This window comes from Protopterus annectens, chromosome 12.part0 (assembly GCF_019279795.1).
Source record: "Protopterus annectens isolate FY-2018-M chromosome 12.part0, PAN1.0, whole genome shotgun sequence".
NCBI classification, from domain to species: domain Eukaryota; kingdom Metazoa; phylum Chordata; order Ceratodontiformes; family Protopteridae; genus Protopterus; species Protopterus annectens.
This window is the reverse complement of record NC_056746.1, coordinates 828795472-828814910: the sequence shown is the minus strand read 5'-3', so window position 1 is coordinate 828814910 and position 19439 is coordinate 828795472. Positions and strand designations below refer to the sequence as shown.

Sequence of the window (19439 nt, the reverse complement as noted above, 5' to 3'; positions counted from 1 at the left end):
GTGTGTGTGTGTGTGTGTGTGTGTGTGTGTGAACTACTCGCCGTCTCTCTCTCTTATCTTAACTGCAGATGGAGAAGCCACCAGCAGTCGTCACATAAATGTGACAAAATCAGAAGACAGGGGACATCCCTAAACATCAGCAGGTTCCCCTCCTACCTTCAGGTATTACAAAAGACAAAATAATTCAAATGGATGAACAGAAGGACTCTGTCCTGCAACAGTGGCCCTATGCTCATGCTACTGTACTATGTTTATCATAAGGATCACAGCTCCTGGAAATGGTGTGAATGGTGGCCCATGTAGCTACCTCACAAATGCTTCATCTGGCACTATTTCTGGAAAAATATATTTCTGTAGCAGCAGTCCTACTGGAATGCAGCCTAATCTGCCTCTGTATAAATTTTATGTGGCAGTCACAGCAGAACATGATACAGCCAGTAAGCAATTTTTTGACAAGGTTAGTTAAGCAATTTTTTGACAGGCTTGCTTTTCTTACCTAGCCTGATAAAGACAAAATTGTCTGTTAGTCAGCCTAAAATCCCAGTTCCTATTATGGTAAAACCTGAGCTGCCATTGTACATTGAAAAGGAGAAGGATCCTTTCCTCCTTTATGGAGTCTGATAGCTGGATGTCCTTGCTGACAGCCACTTCTGAAACCACTTTAAATATAAATGATGGCATCATCCTAAGAGACAACCTGTCTTAGTGGAAAACTATGTGAGGCACTTTACACATAAGGGTCTATAATTCTAAAATGTTCCTGGCTGAGGTGATGGCTACCAAAAACAGAATTTTTCATGAAAGGGACTTTACAGGAGTAGAGGATACCTTTTGAAAAGGAGACAGGGCCAATTTCTTCGAGTAAAAAATTCAGATTTCATGGTGGAGGCACCAGCTTCTTGGGTGGTTTCATATCTGCAATTACATTCAGAAAATCGGGTCTATATTGGAATATTGAAGTTTCAAAACTTCGAATGTTCTAATATCGAACCCTATTCAGCAAAAGCTGAAAATATCGAAGCAACAGAAAACCAAATGTTTTCCTAGGGAAAGAATTCAGTTGTCCGTTTCTGTTGCTTTGGTATTTTCAGCACTGTGGTGGAAAGTTACGGGTTGGGTTCAGGTAAGTGCGTGATTGAGTGCGGGTTAGGGTAGTTAGGGTTAGGGTGCAAGTTAGGTATGTGTGCGATTGTGTGGACGTGAGGCTTAGGGTGGGTTAGGTGAGTTAGAGTTAGGGCACAGGTTAGGTATGTGTGCGATTGTGTGGACGTGAGGGTTAGGGCAGGTTAAGTGAGTTAGGGTTAGGGCACGAGTGAGGTGAGTGTATGATAGTAACAGACCTTAGGGTTAGGGTTTGGGTTAAGGTAAATGGATAGTTAGTGGTATGTGTATAGTTTAGTGTAGGGTTAGGTGTAAGATTTTAGGTGTATGTGTGTAGATTGCTGTTTGTTTGGTGTGCTTGTGTTGTGTGTATGTGTTTTGGAACAGCAAATTTCTTCCCTAGGAAAACAATTTGCTGTTCTGTATGTTCGATGTTTTCAGCTTTCGCTGAATAGGGTTCGATATTAAAACATTCGAAGTTTTGAAACTTCGATGTTCTAATATAGACCCCAGAAAATCTGATAGTTGCTAGCATGGTACAGTGAGCTTTCACTGGACCATAAAGACTATGGGCCTTGCTGTGGTAACTGAACTGAATACAATGGTGTAGTCATCTCAAAATTATCTGTTTTGTCACTGGATGTCCTTTCTTTGTATTAGCAAAGAAGAAGAACAAGGGTTTGGTTGTCCTGAAGTCTTTAGTCCTGTTCAGGTAAATCTTAAGCTGCCTGTATAAATCCATAGGGTACAAAATTATTTCCCCCTATTCTGAGGGTTGGGGAAGAAAACTGATAGCTGGACATTCTGTTTGTGTAAACGTTGTGACTACTTCAGGCACAAAGGAGGGGTTAGTTCTAAGGCTTACCCTATCCTTATGGATAACCACAAAAGGAGCATTGCACATTAATGCTTTTAGCTCTTAGACTTTGACCACTAGAAGGACAATCTCAAAGAAGTGTTAGCTGCTGGCTCAAAAGGAGCATGGTTGAATTTTTCAAGTATACATTTCAGGTCCAAGGGGGTTGCTACTCTTTTCCTTGGTGGCCAAAGGTGTTCAACTTCATTGAGAAACTGTTTAACTTGGGGTAGGATAGATAAAGGTGGATCATAAACCAGATAGACTGAAATGGCTGAAAGGTGGACCTTAATGGAGGTGTAGGCTAGTCCTGCTTTAAGTAGGTCAATCGGCCATTGTAGGATTGAAACACCTTTGCTCTCCTCTGGATGTGTCCTCTTCCTGGGACCAGCAAGAGAACCTTCTCCACTTGGAGATAAAGGACCTTCTGAAAATATATCTTCTAGAGTACTTGAAGATTTTGAGCACATACTCAGTCTACTGTTAACAGATGACATTAAAGCCCTAGCTTCCAAATTGTTAGCCTCAAGTTCTGCAGGTTGGAGACAGATGAGATAACTTTCATAAGTTCATATGTGTGAAATAAGCTAACAACCACAAGGGCTTATTTACACCTTGCCATGCATCCCAAATCTCTTGACAAGTGTAAGTAGAGGATTGGGATATGAAATATTTACAATCAGGGGCCTGGCAGATGAAGGATATACAGCCTGCCTGTGTCCATTAGAAACATGGGTGCCAAACAAGTGATGAATTTCCTGTTTCCCAGCCAACTGTCCAAGTTATACTTGAATTGGGTTGGGTTAGGGAAGAACTGCTTCACATCGATGGGGAGTCTGTTCCAGAGAAGGGGTAGACACATTTCCTTTTTCACTGATTAGATGGTTGCAGTGAGAATATAAAGCAATATTAGGAGTGTCTGGTTTGCAACTCTGGAGGCAGTGCTTGTCACTGAAAACTATTTGCCCTTTGTGCAACTATATACTGGTGAAAATTCAAGGGTGTTTTTACAGGAAAAATGTCAGCTTAATATGTCTGCATTATGTACTGGGCACTACAAAACACTTGAGTGGAAACCAATAAGTAGACCCTGATGATTTATAGATGAAGTATTTAGGGCAGCATATTCTAAACTTAGGTTAAACAGCAGCAAATCAAGTAGTACCTACTGAATAGAAAGAAATCAGTTTTGTCAAGAATGATAAGACGGGATTTACCTGAATGGCTACTGCCTGGCTATTACTAGTGCTAGTCTCACCACAGCTTCATGCTGCTGGGATATAATGCTCCTTTGCTTCTTCTGTCAAAAGAAGCAAAACAGTAGCACCAATCCCAAGATGGGAAGCAGACAACAGGCTAGTTGGTGATCAGCAGTCCCAGATGATGCAAGGGTCTGTAAGCTTGTTGCAGCCTTTTCTTGGTAGATGCCTTGAAGAGCAACAAGACAAATCAGGAAGGTCCAACATAGACACTCACAACCCAATCAAAAATGGTCAAGAATCAATGCACTCTGTTCCTTCTCATACCAATAGCAAAATATAAACACAAATTCCAAGCTGGCACCTATGAAGCAATTATTAGGCTTTCTGATGATCAACAGTCTCTGGGAAATAATGTCCATATGCTCCATCTCTCACCAGGAGCAAAACAGAAGCACTAATCCCAAGATGACTACTGACAGGCAGAATGTGGGTTCTCCAGCAGTTGGTGGTCTTGAACTAGCGGTTGTAGATTTTAAAGGTAAAGTGGAAAACATGGGCTAATATTCTAAGAGTTGCCTACCAAACTAAGCAGTTAGATATGAAATATGGGGTAACTTAAGTCTTGGTTATCTAAAAAAAAACCTTTCTTTAAAAAAACACTCTGTCTCAGGTGAGAGCTTCTCTATTTCCCCATTCCCTGCTCAACTTTCCTGTTCAACTTTGTAAGCCCCCCACACTGGGAAGAAAGCAGATTTATGAAATCTCACTGAAGCAGGACCAAACACTACCAGAATCGAATAGAATGGACTCTTGCCTTTAAAAAACTCAGTGTATATTGTGACCTACATTTTTTACCATAGTAGCTGTTGTGAATTCCTGTTGTCTGCTAGTAACTACTAATTTTTAAGAAATGTGGCATGCATACAACCCAGGTCTATATAGTCTAGTTTTTTTCTGCTTCCCACTAAAGCCAAGCCTTTTACCCTCAACTGCTCTGAATTTTGGTAAAAAAGTATACAACCAAAGAAATCCAAGCAGCAATTAAATCAGCCTAATTCAACTAAACTACTCTGGTCCAGTCAGATCCAACTTGCCTCACTAACAAACGCTGCCCAAAAATCCCATCTTATGGGGCTGACTGTTTCTGTAGCTTACCTGCTTGCTCTACATCTTGGGCACTAACCACTCGGGCTCTTTCAGCTCCATTACCCTACCCCCTTTCTCACCCACCCCTGCATACTCCAGATTTATACTCTATCCCTCTTTTTCTCCTCCCCCACAATTAACCAATCACCACATAACTTCACCTTACACTTCCAAACACCTCCACCTCACACCCAACTTGCACCACTCTACTACCCACCTGTTTCTCCTCCCTTTCTCCTATTACATACTTCCTTCTTAATACCATATAACCCTCTCAGTCATGATATGCAGCCTATTACTAACATCAATACTATCATCAGAATATTTTCCTAATACTTCTACACCTTAACTCCTTAGCATTTTATCACGCCAATCTTAATTACCAGAAACCCACACCAACTTTATCTCAGTCCACAAACACTTAATCCCTTATATTATCTCTCCCTCACTACTTAATGTATATAATCAATTATTTCATTACAAACTCCTGTAACTATTCCCCTCTCTCTCCCCTAAACTCAAACTGAAGCATTGCATTTACACCTTCTTTTCTATCAAATCCACACTCCTTCTGGCAATACTCTTACAAGCCGGTGACATACATCCTAACCCAGGACCCACAACACCAACAAAATCCCACATTACATCTTCAGCCCAAACCTTAACCTTTCTATGCATTAATATACAAAGTGTGTCTAATAAAGTTAGTGAACTACATGCATGGATCTCACAGTACACCCCCCCATATATTAGCACTATCAGAAACCTGGCTAAAACCACATATCAGCAATACACACATTCTGCCCCCAAGGTGTAATATCTATCGTCAAGACAGAGTCAAAAAGAGGAGTTGCAATTCATTACTCTGAACACCTGAACATTTCCCCTTTCCCCACTGCCCCTCCTAACTTCCAGCTGGTTGGAAATACTACTACTAAATTTCCACATCAACAATTAGAAAAAACTCACTATCACTGTAGTCTATATTCCACCTGGCAAAAACATCCCTATTATCGCAAATATACTATCCGGATTTCTCAAAATATACCATATGAAACTATAATATTTGGAGATGTAAATATAAACTGGTATACCCGAAATACTGAAGCCCCTGCCCAAGGCATTAAGTTAGTCAGATTTACACAACTAATTACACCCCCACTTGTCTAAACAAGCAGTCTAACACAGGTTCTACACTCGACTGGATTCTGACCTCACATCTACCATAATCCGTGTTCTTTCCCAGATGCATTAAGTGACCACTTACCCATCTACATTCAAAGTCATACACCCCAATTTAACAAACCTCATCTCTTTAAGTATTGCTGTAAACTCTCTCACTTTGATACTTCCACTTTCAATCACAAACTCATATCCATCAGTTGGTCTAGCCTGCACACACTTCCTCTTAATGATGCAGTACTAGAATTCAACAGCATATTCCTAAACATCATTAATGACCTAGCACCCCCTCATAAAATAAGAATAAAATCCCACTACACCCCCTGGTGCACAAAAAACACTTGCACCCTTATGCACCAAAGAGACTCCGGCTGGAAAACATGGCAAACATCCAGATCTCCTACTCACCATTAATTGTTCAAAGAACTTAGGAATCAGACCAAAAGGCAAATATACAATGACAAGAAAAAGTTATACTATAAAGCTCAATCCACCTATCAGTCCAACCCCAAAAAACTTCTGGACAAACATCAATGCTATCCTTCCCTCTGGAAAACCTCAAACCCCTATCCCTTAGTTCAATCTCTCCACACAAGACACCACATCTCTCCTTAACCAGTTGTTTAGTGACACCATCAGTAAACTAACACCAACCAAAACCCCAACACCATTTCTCCACCACAACCTGAAGCAAAGGAAGTACTCTTCTCTCTCAAACCTATCTCAACCTATTACATTAAGTCTCTCCTCCAAAAGCTTAAACCTTGTTCTCCTTCTGCTGACAAAATACCCCTTCTCTTTCTCAAGCTAGCAGCCAAATCTATTGCCCATCCAGTCTCTATACTCATAAATAGATCTATTAAAGAAGCCACTGGACCTGAAATTTGGAAAATGTTTCTTTATAATACCCCTTCACAAAGGAGGCAACACCACTGATCCTTCCAATTACAGACCCATTGCTATCTTTTCCCCCTTTCTAAAATCCTAGAAAAATGTATACATTCCCAAATGCACAAATTTCTCATCCATAATAATCTCCTGACTCCTACGCAGCATGGTTTTCGGCCAAACCATAGTAGCTCCACAGCCCTTCTGTCTTTCACTCACACTAGTGCTGAAGCTCGCGATAAAAACAGACTGGTCTCAAGTCTATTCTTAGACCTATCAAAAGCCTTTGACATGGAATTCCACTCCATACTCCTAGCTAAACTTGCCAGCCTACATCTATCTCCCACCACCCTCAAATGGTTTTCCAGTTATCTCGCAAACAGACAACAAGCAGTCAGATGGCAGTCTCTTCTACCCAGTCATACAGGCATTCCTCAGGGATCCATCTTGGGACCCCTTCTTTTTAATATCTTCACCAATGACCTCTATACCTCAACTTCTCATTCTACCCTTATACAATACACTGATGATTCCACACTTATGACCACCTCTGACACAATGTCATAACTTCAGTCACTCACATAAGAATCTTTCCTTTCTGTAGAAAATTGGCTAACTAAAAATCAACTCATTTTGAATCCAAAAAAGATTAAACTTCTCCTCCTTCTCCCTAAATCAAGTAACCAATTCAATCTTTCACAATTTCCTCTTCTAACAAAAATATCATTAGAGTAGAGCACCACACAAAATTACTTGGAATGACAATAGACGATCAATTAAAATTTGATCTAAACATAAAGCAGTCCATCAAAAAAAAAAAAAAAACCTAAAAACTAGGTCTCCTGTATCAGAACAATAAATTCCTAACTACTGACTCTAGACCCTCCTTGGCCCAAGCCTACTTACTTCCAACCCTTCTCTATGAAGCTACAGTCCTTACAAATCTCCAATCCTCTCTCCTTACCAAACTCGAACAGACTTACAATAAAGTTGCCAAATTTGCAGCTAACCTACCTAATACCTCTCACCACTGTATTGCTCTAAAAAACTTTCACTGGATGGAATTTTCCCACCATCTTAAAATCTCACAACTCAAACTAACTCACTTTCTACTCAATAAACTCACTGTCTGCCCCTCCCTCTCCAATATTGTGACTTACTATACCCCTCCATGCCCACTACATAGTACTGATAAATTCCTTCTAGAAACATACAAATCCAACAAAACAATCAGAAAAAATTTATATAAATCATCTGTGTCTCATTTCTGGAACAATCCCCCTTTCACCTTATGTAGCATCCCAAACACAAAGAGCTTCATAAAAGAATTAAGAAGTTCCTTATCTAAGTCATGGATATGCCCCTGTCAGGATCCTGCTTCACTGCTTCTGCCACTCTCTTCACATCCTAGAATCACCCTCTTGTAGTTTATGCCTTAAGCATATGACACCTCTTACTTAAACAAAAAATAAAAAAAATCAGATAATATATTCACACTCATTTTTGCCTAACATATAAGAATATTTTTCCTGTTACAAGTACTCTATGTAGATACTGTAAATAGAGTACTTGTTACTTTCTCTGCTTTTCTATTACTTAACTTTGTGATTATTGTACTATTATTATTACTTAATTTTGTAAAAATTGTATAATTGGATAATTTGTACATTTTGTGGAGCTTTTCTCCTCAGGTCTCCACTGAAAATGGGCCTGTGCTCAGCTGAACCAACATGGTTAACAAATGTGAAATAAATAAATAAAATACATAAAGTGGACAGCCACTAATTTTAAAAGAGCAAGACAGATTGGAAGAGGGTGGGCACTTTGTATTCCAGCTCTATGGAATACAGTGGGTTGGCCAATAAATTTAAATAGCTAAGGAAGAGTGATTTTTCACTCAGAATTACCAAGGAAAGAGGACAGGGAAGGAAATATGTGGTAAAATTAACATGATTTGTTATTTAACTTTAGTTGGAGAGCGATGGAGAATATGATCTGAAGAAGGCTGAATAGCTGAAAGTGCTACTCATTTAGAGCTCTCTTTTGTTGGATGTCTTTTATGTTTTGTCTCTCTTTTTAAAATAAACACAGTTTTTAGCTGTGGGGTTCACCAGGAAGTTTTATCTACACTAAAATTAATATTAGGGGCAGGCAACTTTAAAGATATTTGCGTTTAAAAACACAATAGTACCAGAGTGGGAGAGTAGGGGAAATTTTATTTTCTGTGTGACTCACAAGACACAAAATTGTGGTCTCTTTTAGTTTAACTATGCAGTTAAAAAACAGAATACAAGTAAATCACAGTGTAAAGAAAATAAACCAGAAAATGCAAAATACAGGAATTGAAAGAAACAATGCAAAATATAAGAAAGCAAAAACAAACTAACCATTCCCTCACAGCAATCTATGGCAGAGTCTGAGTGAGCTTTTCCAGTAAAGCCTTAAAATGTTTTATTTTACCCCTTAAAATAGATGGTTTAGTTCCTAGCTCCACCCTCAGTCCACAGGTAACTAACCTTCATTGACCTGTTCTAATTTCTGTGTGACTCACAAGAGAAACAGCTGTGGTATCTTTCCTAGGTGAGATATGCAATTAAAAGCAGAATGCAAGTAAAACACTGTGTAAAAAAAAATAAACCACAATATACATAACAGAAGAAGGCACTGAAATGATACAAAATACAAGAAAACAAAAGCAAACCAACCTTTCCCTCACAGCAATCTATGTCAGAGTATGACTGAGCTTTTCCAGTAAAGTCAGTTAAGAGTGTCTGGTGGTGTCATTCAGTCATTTCTATTAGGAGACAAAAAGGTCTTCTTGGCCAAAAGGGGACAAGGAAGACCATCTTTCTGTTTTCTTACCTCCCCTTCTGGAAGACACTGAGAATCAAGGTGAAGGAGGAAAGAGATATAGAAAGCACCCTGTACATGTTATGCAGAGGGCATCTCTCATCAAAACAGTCTCAAGTGCCTGTTTTCTCCTGAATCAAAAATATGTATTTGTGAATCAACCCAGCTGTGTACTAGATGGAGGAAGACCTCCAGGTGTAACATCTACTCATGAATGTTTGCATTGGTCCTTCTTAGCTTGTGTACTACAGAGTTTACTACTTTGGAGATGTTTACTATTTTTAGAAGCATATTGTGTTGGAGAACCTCCCCCTAAACTGTAATAGGTAAACTGCACAGTGGATATAATTTGTCCCTCCCTGTTTGTTGATGTAAGACAACCGTGATATTGTCAGTCATCATATAGAGGGTCCCCTCTTTACAAAGCTGTCCCATTGCCCTCAGGCTCTGGATGAGATCCAATAAGCCATGTACTTTGAAGTCTATCCAGGAATTAACTCTACTTTTCATTAGAGAGGGAGTTGGGGGCCTAAAAAATCTTAGCCCCTTTCTCAGGGTCTACAGACACAACAGCAGTATCTGCCATTGGATCTATATACAGGTATTTGTGACTGTCCTGCAATCTATAAAACTTATCAAGTTTCTTGGGTGCAGAGAACTCAGAATCAGGACTCTGAAAAGCAACTTCCAAGGCATCCCCAGGGCCCAGTACAGGGGAAATAACCAAAGGTTTAGGGGCTTCCATGTGTAGCATTTCATAATGTCTTTTCTGAGTATCTGAAGATTGCCAGCCTCCAGTAAAAAAAAATCTTTTGTTATGGAGAAAGTCTCTTCAAAAATTATTTCTTCATTGGGAGAAACTGATGAAAGAATGCCTTCAGCATCAGATTCAAATCAAATAGCAAAATAAATTTGGGAGCATCAGTCTATTTCTTCCTGATCAGGATGTTGTGACTCATCTTCCTCATCTGAGGAAGATACCATTTTCATTTTCTAAGGGGACTGGGAGAAGGATGCTGAAGGGGACTGGGTAGGCTGGAAAGTCTGCAGGCCATGAGTCAAGGTGAACCAGTCACCCTGACTGGTTTCTTTTTTGGCTTTATGGTGAGAACTAGGAGGAGGAAGAAAGTTATGTTTGGATTTCTAAGATTTCTTTAAGGTGATGTCCACCCTCAGATATCAATAAGCTGACCTAGGCTGCAGTACCTCCATACCAAAACCCTCTGCTTCCCCATGTACCAATACATAGTGGACCCTTCCTTCTCCCTATATGTCAGTATGAATACTACCACTATTACAACTACTTCTAATACTGCTACTTCTACTAGTACTACTACTACTAATAATAATAATAATTAGTTATAATAAGGGACTCTTCCCTGCTAGCCTTAGGTCATGTGTCAAGGCAGCCCTTGTGCATGGCATTGGTCTGACCCAACATGCTCTGGTCCTCTGCTGTAGCAGCCTCTAAAGGGGCAATGCTACAGACCTGAGAGGAAGTGGATAACTCCTCTGAGGCCAATAAATGCACCTCATTGGCGATGGCCATTTCAGACTAACCATGATGGAAGGATGAATAATCTGTTTCTGCTTCTCCCTCTTCTGCTTTCTATCTTGCCAGAGGGCTGAGGGAGGCATGGGAGAACATACCAAGGCCTCACAATGCTTCTTTTTGAGGTAAAGACACAATGTATGCAGATAGCCGTGAAAAGTCTTAGGTGCAAAATTGTTGTAGATGTTGCAAGTCTGAATGTTGTGTTTGATTCCAAGGCAGAAAATACAACTAATTTGGAAGTCTTTATAGGGTATCATATTTCCCCAGTCACATTTGTCTTTTTGATAAAGATGTAAGCAATGAAATATAAATGCTTTAGATTCTGGTGTATAAGCATTCAGTTATGTTGGAAAAGATGACTGGAAGATTAATGGAAGATCACGGGACCTTCGCTGTTCAGTTTCTTGAACACAAAGAAATTAAAGTGATGTATTTACCATAATGACAGATCTGCAAGACGTGTAACCATTTTTTTGTAATGTGTAGGACTATATGCTGCAGGCATTAAGACCACTCAGCATGCCTTTAAGATTGCCAACTCCCTCCCTTGATACCATCATGACTTTTTGTTGTTATTAATGTCTGTGTCTTATGTGGCATGTAAGTACACATCAGCTGGTTTTGAAGTCAGCAAAGGCAACCTCCAGAAAGACAAATAAGGAAGAGTAGAGGTAATGTTAGGTGGACTGCAATGGTATTGTTTGGGATTTGTGTGCATGGCATGTATCAGCTGGCATGTTCACCCCTAATCTAGTGTGAGGGCTAGCTAGAAGGAAAAGTATTACAAACACAGATGCACTTTTTAAAGGAATATTGTATGATAAGTATACAACTTTCATATCTGGTAAGATGTAGTTCATCTTCTATAACACTGAAGACAGACTTCTCAGTTAACATACCTGTACGGTCCCAGTCATGAAATCATCCCTTTGATAACAGTAGCCCCAAGAAATGTAGGTGTTGAGGTTAGATGATGTAGTATCTGCACAAATACCATCTACTATGACATTCTGGAAGAATACTGTGGAAGTAGCCACTCTTGTACTGTAATGTGCTAGGGGCCTGTGGGCAATGATTTGCCTCTCTTGACAAAGGCCTAGAAAGAGCTAGAGACTTTATTTGTCATGCACAGGAAAGGAACAGCTGGTCAATTATTCTGAAGTTTTCCTTTCTGTTAAGTAGAATTTCAATATCCAATGGTCATCCATGCAATGCAGAAGGTAGTCTGCTTTGTTTGTATAGAAGGGAAGGAAGAACAAGCGATTAAGGGATTGATTTGAATTAGTGTCCACTGCCAATTTTGGTATAACTGATGTTCTTTTCCTGGGCCTAAGAACAGCCTGGAGTAAAATTGTTATCCTCATACTGTCCAGCTGACTCTTTCTACACATGCTGATGCTAATATGTTTTTTAAAACTGGTTCTACCATGGACACCTGGTCTGGAGGAACAGACTGCAGTTCCATGAATGAAGGGCTCATCGTGAAATCTATCTTATAACCTGAATTTATCCAGTTCTTCACTAAATGGTCCATGGGTATCTCAAACTACTGTGTTCCAAACAGAGAGGATATGCCTCCTAGCTAGTATGTAATTGAAGGAACAGACTTGAGAGCAATGTAGTCAGTACCAGGAGGCAACATCTTGATTGGGAGAGGGATCGTTGCCTTTTCTCCTATCAAACTGACCAACTTCAGCCCCTATCTCATTTACACCAGCCTTTTATAATTGCTATCATTTGAATTGTTTGGTACAAGACTATTTATGTAAGAATGGCTATTGCTTGGTGAGAAATTTCCTATTATATTTTGCTATGTGAGAGTGAAAGTGTTGCTTAACAGTTTGTCCTGTTTTTCCTTTTCTACTAACCTTCAAAATATTTCCTGGCAAGGAGGTCCAAAAAGTAAATGTTTGTCTAGTGATATATTCACCAGTTGTCCTTTGACATCCCCATGCAGCAGCTATATTCTTTGCCAAATGTGTTGTCTGAAGACCTGAGATAGCCACCCTAGTGCAGGCCATCAGTGGAACTAATGTCACAGTTAACTGTATACTTGCTTACTCCAAAGACTGTCTGCAAAAAAAAATCTGTTTTAGGGCACCAATCAGTATCTCTCTGACATGTTCTCAACCTCTTTAAGGTTTCCTTAGTAAAACAGCACATGAATTTAGCAGTTAACTGCTCTAATGCCTACACTGGCTATTGTATATGCTTTATTTTCTAACATTTCCAGGATATGACCCTCTTTATCGCTGGGTAAAGTATATTTGTCTGGCACCAGTTTTGAACCTTGGCTGCATCTAAAATAAGCCACTAGCTTCTTGATATGGTACATACATTTATTATCAGTCTAACAGAATCAGTCAGGCTTTCTAGATGCCAGGAGATGACAAAGTCCAGTGAGGTGCCCTCCTATCATCCTCAAAAGCTTCAGTCTCCAAAGGGATAACCATACCCTTGGACTCTTATATCAAGTCAAACAACACTTTCAAGCACCATCTCATGTTCCTGCATTAGATTTCATGCTTTTTTAAAGGAAACATCTTCCACAGGTGATTGTGAAGACACAAATATACTGTTGTGAGTATCAAAATGCAGCACTAAGTGGATTTCTGAGGCATAAGATACCTCGTCTTCATCTTCTCATATCTCCAAGTCAAGAGGACAGCTGTAGTGAAGGTTCCCACCTTCTTTTTAATGACTGTAATACCTGACATAGAGGGTTGTCCTACAGGTGCTGGCACCATGTGGAGTCTCTACTAGATACCATGGTGAGCCATCTGTAACCTAAGCCTGAGGGAACTACTAAGCAGTTACTGGTGGGAATGACAATTCAGCTATTAGTCCTACTAGTGCAATTGAGATGTCCCAGAATATTTTGGTTTACATTCTAAAAAGGCGAATATAGTCTCTTAGACTCTTAGACTCTTAGACTCTTCCCCAAGACCTTAAAGTGCATGTATGTATACAGTAAGAATGACCAAAGAAATAGGGATGCCTCTTACTATACTGGGAGTTTACTGACCAACCAGCAGCACATGGGATACCACAGCATTAAAAATCTTGAAAGAAGTGGACAGACTGAGACACCTGTATTCAGCTGGAAGCCTCCAAGGGGCATTAGCAAATGAGGCGATATCAATAGGAGACATCTTATTACCCTGCACTGAAATCATCACCAATTTAACCACTACTGCTGCTTCATCTCTACCTAAAACTTTCTCTCCCCTACCAGGGACTGAATTTTCTCTCTACTATCCAATTTACTATGCTTTCCTTTACAAATATACTGGTACTTTCTCCTCACAAAATGTGTTTCACCTAACTTGTTAAGACCTAGCAGCTGTATGTTTTACAAATTTTATTTGCTAAGATCTTTGACAAAATGTTTATTTATCCTATAAATATTTAGTCTACCTACCTGCAAAGGGCTAGTAGCCATATATTTAAATGTACTCTATGATCTTATGACAAATTGTTTATTCTTCTGTAAATGTTTTATAATTTCTGTACATACTACTGTCTTTTGTAACATGTAACATTGTAACTGCAATATCTTGGAGCTTTTCTTCCTGGGCCTCCACTGAAAACGGGCTCGTTATGGCCCAGTGGACTTCCCCGGTCATCAAACTTAAATAAATAAATGACCTCTATGGAACTGGAAACTGATGCCCTCAGGTCCTCACAGGACTGACAGGGTTGGAAAAGCATCATACCCTTTTCATGTGGATGCTTTTATTGCCAGCTTTCTTGTCTGGTTTTTGGTCACTTGAAGTCTGTAGTTGTACCCATTTGGGATGCCTCTACTGCTGACTTGGGAGTACTGGCCCTTGGAATAAAAATATGAGTTTTTTATGCACCAGGAAGGTTCCAAGGGTCATCCTCTTTGTAAAAAAAAATCATTTTATTAAAAAGAAACACACTGTTTGCCCTTAAATATTTTATACAAAGGCCCAAGGTAGAAAACACACTGAAGATCATAATGTTTCAATGGACTATATCATACGTTCATAGGTAATTACTAGGTAATTACTAGGCTAGCTGCCCTTGCGGACCATTTTTTAATACTAGCCAGTTTCTCTCTTTGTGATCAAAATGACTTATCCCATTTGGTTATAGATTTTCCTTGCCCACTGCATGTTGGATAATTATATAGTACCTAAATGATAATAACTGGGATCATACCATAGGTAATTTGAGGAGACCCGTGCAAGGAATAAGGCATTTATGAGCTGTCTCAGTCCATTAGTAATACATTAATGTCAGTGTCAGTAACTTGTTAATCAATATGTTAGTATTAATGTCAGTAGTAGTAGTATCAACCTTACTTTCTTGGATAGCGACACCCTTGTAGGACTCAAAACAAAATAATAAGTGTGTGTAACTGCTTGCCGCAACATACAGCTGTCTATCACTGGGTGACGTACCTATACTGAGCCCACAGGCAGTCTGACCTTATATGGATTATGTTCCTTTCATTACCCATTGTCTCTTTTCCTATACATACTTAGAGTAGTTACCAATACAACAACCCTATGCAATTAAAGGTATGCTACATGCAAGGTTAGCTGCAGTCATTTAGCACAGAAATAATGCGTGAAATGGAGTTTTGTTGCAGGCTATTTCCTGCTGTTCTCAGCTGCAGGATGAACATTCTATGTATATCTCCCACATTTTTTTCATTTTGTTGTGGCCACAATGTACCACAGGTATATGAGTAGCTGTTATCAGTACGCAAATGTGAGTGTGAAGGAACAGGCCACTCATACATTTATCCATGTGTGTGTGTGTGTGTGTGGGTGTGTGTGTGTGTAACATATATATATATATATATATATATATATATATATATATATATATATATACACACACACACACACACACACACACACACACATACACACATATGATTATATGTTATTACATCGCAGATGAACTTTCATTCGCAGTAAATGTGTGTGTGTGTGATCACTTTCAAAAAACTTTGAAGTAAAGTAATTGCAGATGAAACAAATATGTTACATTTGTGATCACATAAAATAACCAGAAATGTTGCTTTTACATGAGGGACTCCACCGTCACACCACCAAGACTAAATACACTAACTCAAATGGTTGCACAACTGCCGAGAAAGATAGCTTCTAAAAGTATATTACACTTGAACTGTTGCAGTCTGACTGTAAAGAGGCATGTGATGGATGTGTTCCATGACCAAATCTATTGTACATTGCACCCATACACACATGCACACATACACACACACACACACACACACACACACATATATATATATATATATATATATATATATATATATATATATATATATATATATATATATATATATATATATATATATATATATATATATATGGGTCCCCTTCAGATGGTCGAACTTTTAAAAGCTCGACTTTCATATGGCTGAGACCATATGATCGAACTTTTAAAAGTTTGAACGGCGTGAATGGGCATCTCCAGAGACTGCAGAATGGGAAGATTTCCCTTTACTGCAATGTAGTGCGATCTCGAAGTTGGTATATTTAAATTGCAGAGGGGGGTGCAGCCCCCCAAGTGGGGGTTGCAGTGGGGATTGCCCCCCCTGCTAGCAGTGTTTAGTTTTTTTTGTGTTTGTTTCTTTATTTTTTTTTCACATTTCCGAACATTCAGATGTTCGATCATATGGGCTCGGCCATATGAAAGTCGAACATTTGGATGTTCGATTATGTGAAGTAGACCCATATATTGTGTGTGTGTATATATATATATATATATATATATATATATATATATATATATATATATATATATATACACACATACATATATATTTATACATGCATTTACATGCACACATATATGTATACACACACAGAGTGTGTGTGTGTGTGTGTGTGTGTGTGTGTGTGTGTGTGTGTGTGTGTGTGTGTGTGTGTGTGTGTGTGTGTGTGTATATTACGGGCACCTGCCATCAGCACAGCTTTCAGCAGAGTGCATCAGGTAATATGTATGAAATGTACTTTTATGCATATGCATATCCTCACTTAAGTTAGTCATTCCTTACAAAGCATTACATTTGCAAAATGCAAGCCACAAAACAGCTTTCACATGCAGACAATGAAATATTGTTGCAGACCTTCTGTCTGCATGATCGGTGGATTATTAGCCATGATAAATCTGATGGGCCTTACTGTGACCATGCTTGGTGGAATGTGATTAATGATATATATTTTATCAATGGCCAGGACAAAGGCTGCAGTCAGTTCAGACACAGGATCACTGACATAATAAATGTTGCCTAAGAGTACTCTGTCCAGATGGGGCAGAAGCTTAAAAAAAGGAGAGGCAGGCCATCAGTTGATCCACCGTTAACTGAGGTGGAAGAGTTTCTGGCCTCTCTGTGTGAAGGGTCAAAGTTATACCCCGGTCATAGTAGAGTGCTGGCTACTAGAACCGAACTGCTGTGGTGTCTGAGAATCTCTGTAGGAGGCGCCCTGGGTCTATAACATGGATGTTTTAGACTAGTGCATACTGGGTAAATGTGTACTATACTGCTTATACCCTACATATTCATCTATACTGGGTAAATGTGTGCTGTACTGCATATACCCTACATGTTGCATCCATACTGGGTAATGTGTGCTGTACTGCATATACCCTACATGTTGCATCCATACTGGGCAAATGTGTGCTGTACTGCATATACCCTACATCCATACTGGGCAAATGTGTACTGTACTGCATATACCCTACAGGTTGCAGCCATACTGTGTAAATGTGTACTGTACTGCATATACTCTACATCTTGCATCCATACTGGGTAAACATGTGCTGTACTGCATATATCCTACATGTTGCATCCATACTGGGCAAATGTGTGCTGTACTGCATATACCCTACATCCATACTGGGCAAATGTGTACTGTACTGCATATACCCTACAGGTTGCAGCTATACTGGGTAAATGTGTACTGTACTGCATATACTCTACATCTTGCATCCATACTGGGTAAACATGTGCTGTACTGCATATACCCTACATGTTGCATCCATACTGGGCAAATGTGTGCTGTACTGCATATACCCTACATCCATACTGGGCAAATGTGTACTGTACTGCATATACCCTACAGGTTGCAGCCATACTGGGTAAATGTGTACTGTACTGCATATACTCTACATCTTGCATCCATACTGGGTAAACATGTGCTGTACTGCATATACCCTACATGTTGCATCCATACTGGCTAAATGTGTGCTGTACTGCATACACCCTACAGCAGTAAGTAAGGTCTATTTTTCTATGTTCTACCATTATAAGCGGTAGTTAGCATGCGTTATCTAGAATTAAAGTAATAGCGATGGGTCTTTTTATTGTGGGTATTTTTCTTTGGTGTATTCACAATTATTATTTTATTCAGCATCTCCAGCACAGATATACTTCTGCCTGATGCTGGAGATGACTCAGAATCTTACAATAATGGCAGCTGAAATTTGGCCCAGCAAGGAGGCATGGTATCTATATTGGATACAGGAAATGTGGAATCCAGTTTCCCATCTCAGTCAGTGTACATCAGCTCTCTGCCTGTGGAACCCAACCCAGAGACACAGGTAGACATAAAGGTTAGGGAGACAAAGGCAGGTCTATCAGGGATAGTACTGTAACACAGTTCAGCTTGGCTGCTGCCAGCTCCACTGAGCAGGGGGAAAACAGGAGCAGTCAGTGTACTAGTAGTAGTAGACATCATGGGTATTAGGGAGGGCATGATACTTTAGATGTAGATGAATGATATGGTGCCTCCAAGGGCAATGGCATGCAACACTGTGACTACTAGGGCCAATATAGCCTGTTGCATATACAAGTTTATCAGTGGTGTGGCTACCCCATACATAGTTCATTTGTTTCCTGTAACTGCAGTCAAATGTTCTGGAGCTAGCACATGCAGTCATAGAGTATATACTTTTCTAATCATTCTGCCATATTGCTTACCTTCATTGCATCCTCTGAGCCTTCCATTTTAATAAAGTTCCTCATTACTGACATTAGCATACAATGTGGGCCACTGTCCACTAGGATGATTGGCCGCCCTTCCTTGATCTCAGTGTATCTGTGAATTGCACTTAGCTCACGTGTCTGCTCTTCACATACAATCATCTACTAAGACACAGAGAATGCTTCTGAATCCCAGGGATTATCTTAATTTACTAACAAAATGAACATTTTGCTATTACAGAAATGTAGTTGCCTATGGTTTAACAGACAATACGACGTCCCACATAGAATACCCATATTTTCTGCACTGTTAGAGGAAAGTTGGAAAATATTTTCCATTAAAAGAACATGATAGCCACCATTGGCCTTATCTGCACTATGTACAATGAAAGGATGACCTCAACATCTATGGGTTGGTCTCCTGAACAGCACACACTACTGCAGCTGTGCTCTTAGCAGCATTTTGTAGACTGGAAAGATGACCTCAACATCTCTGAGATCCACAGTTCCTTGTCACAAGTGTGGGACCACAAACTGCAGATCTTGAATGTCCAAAATATGTACAAAACTTCAATCAAAATCTGCAAATTTTTGAAACTCGTTACACGATTATATCATCTTTGCAGAGGGTCTTCATTCCCTGCACCTTCTGACATGGGGGCTCAACTC

General features: G+C 39.6%; 1 protein-coding gene across 1 annotated transcript in view; it reads right to left on the bottom strand.

The window, feature by feature from the left end:
• CDH26 (cadherin 26) overlaps nt 1–19439 on the bottom strand; it is a 2018873-nt gene that overhangs the window by 1796110 nt on the left and 203324 nt on the right. The gene's annotated exons all lie outside the window — the stretch shown is intronic.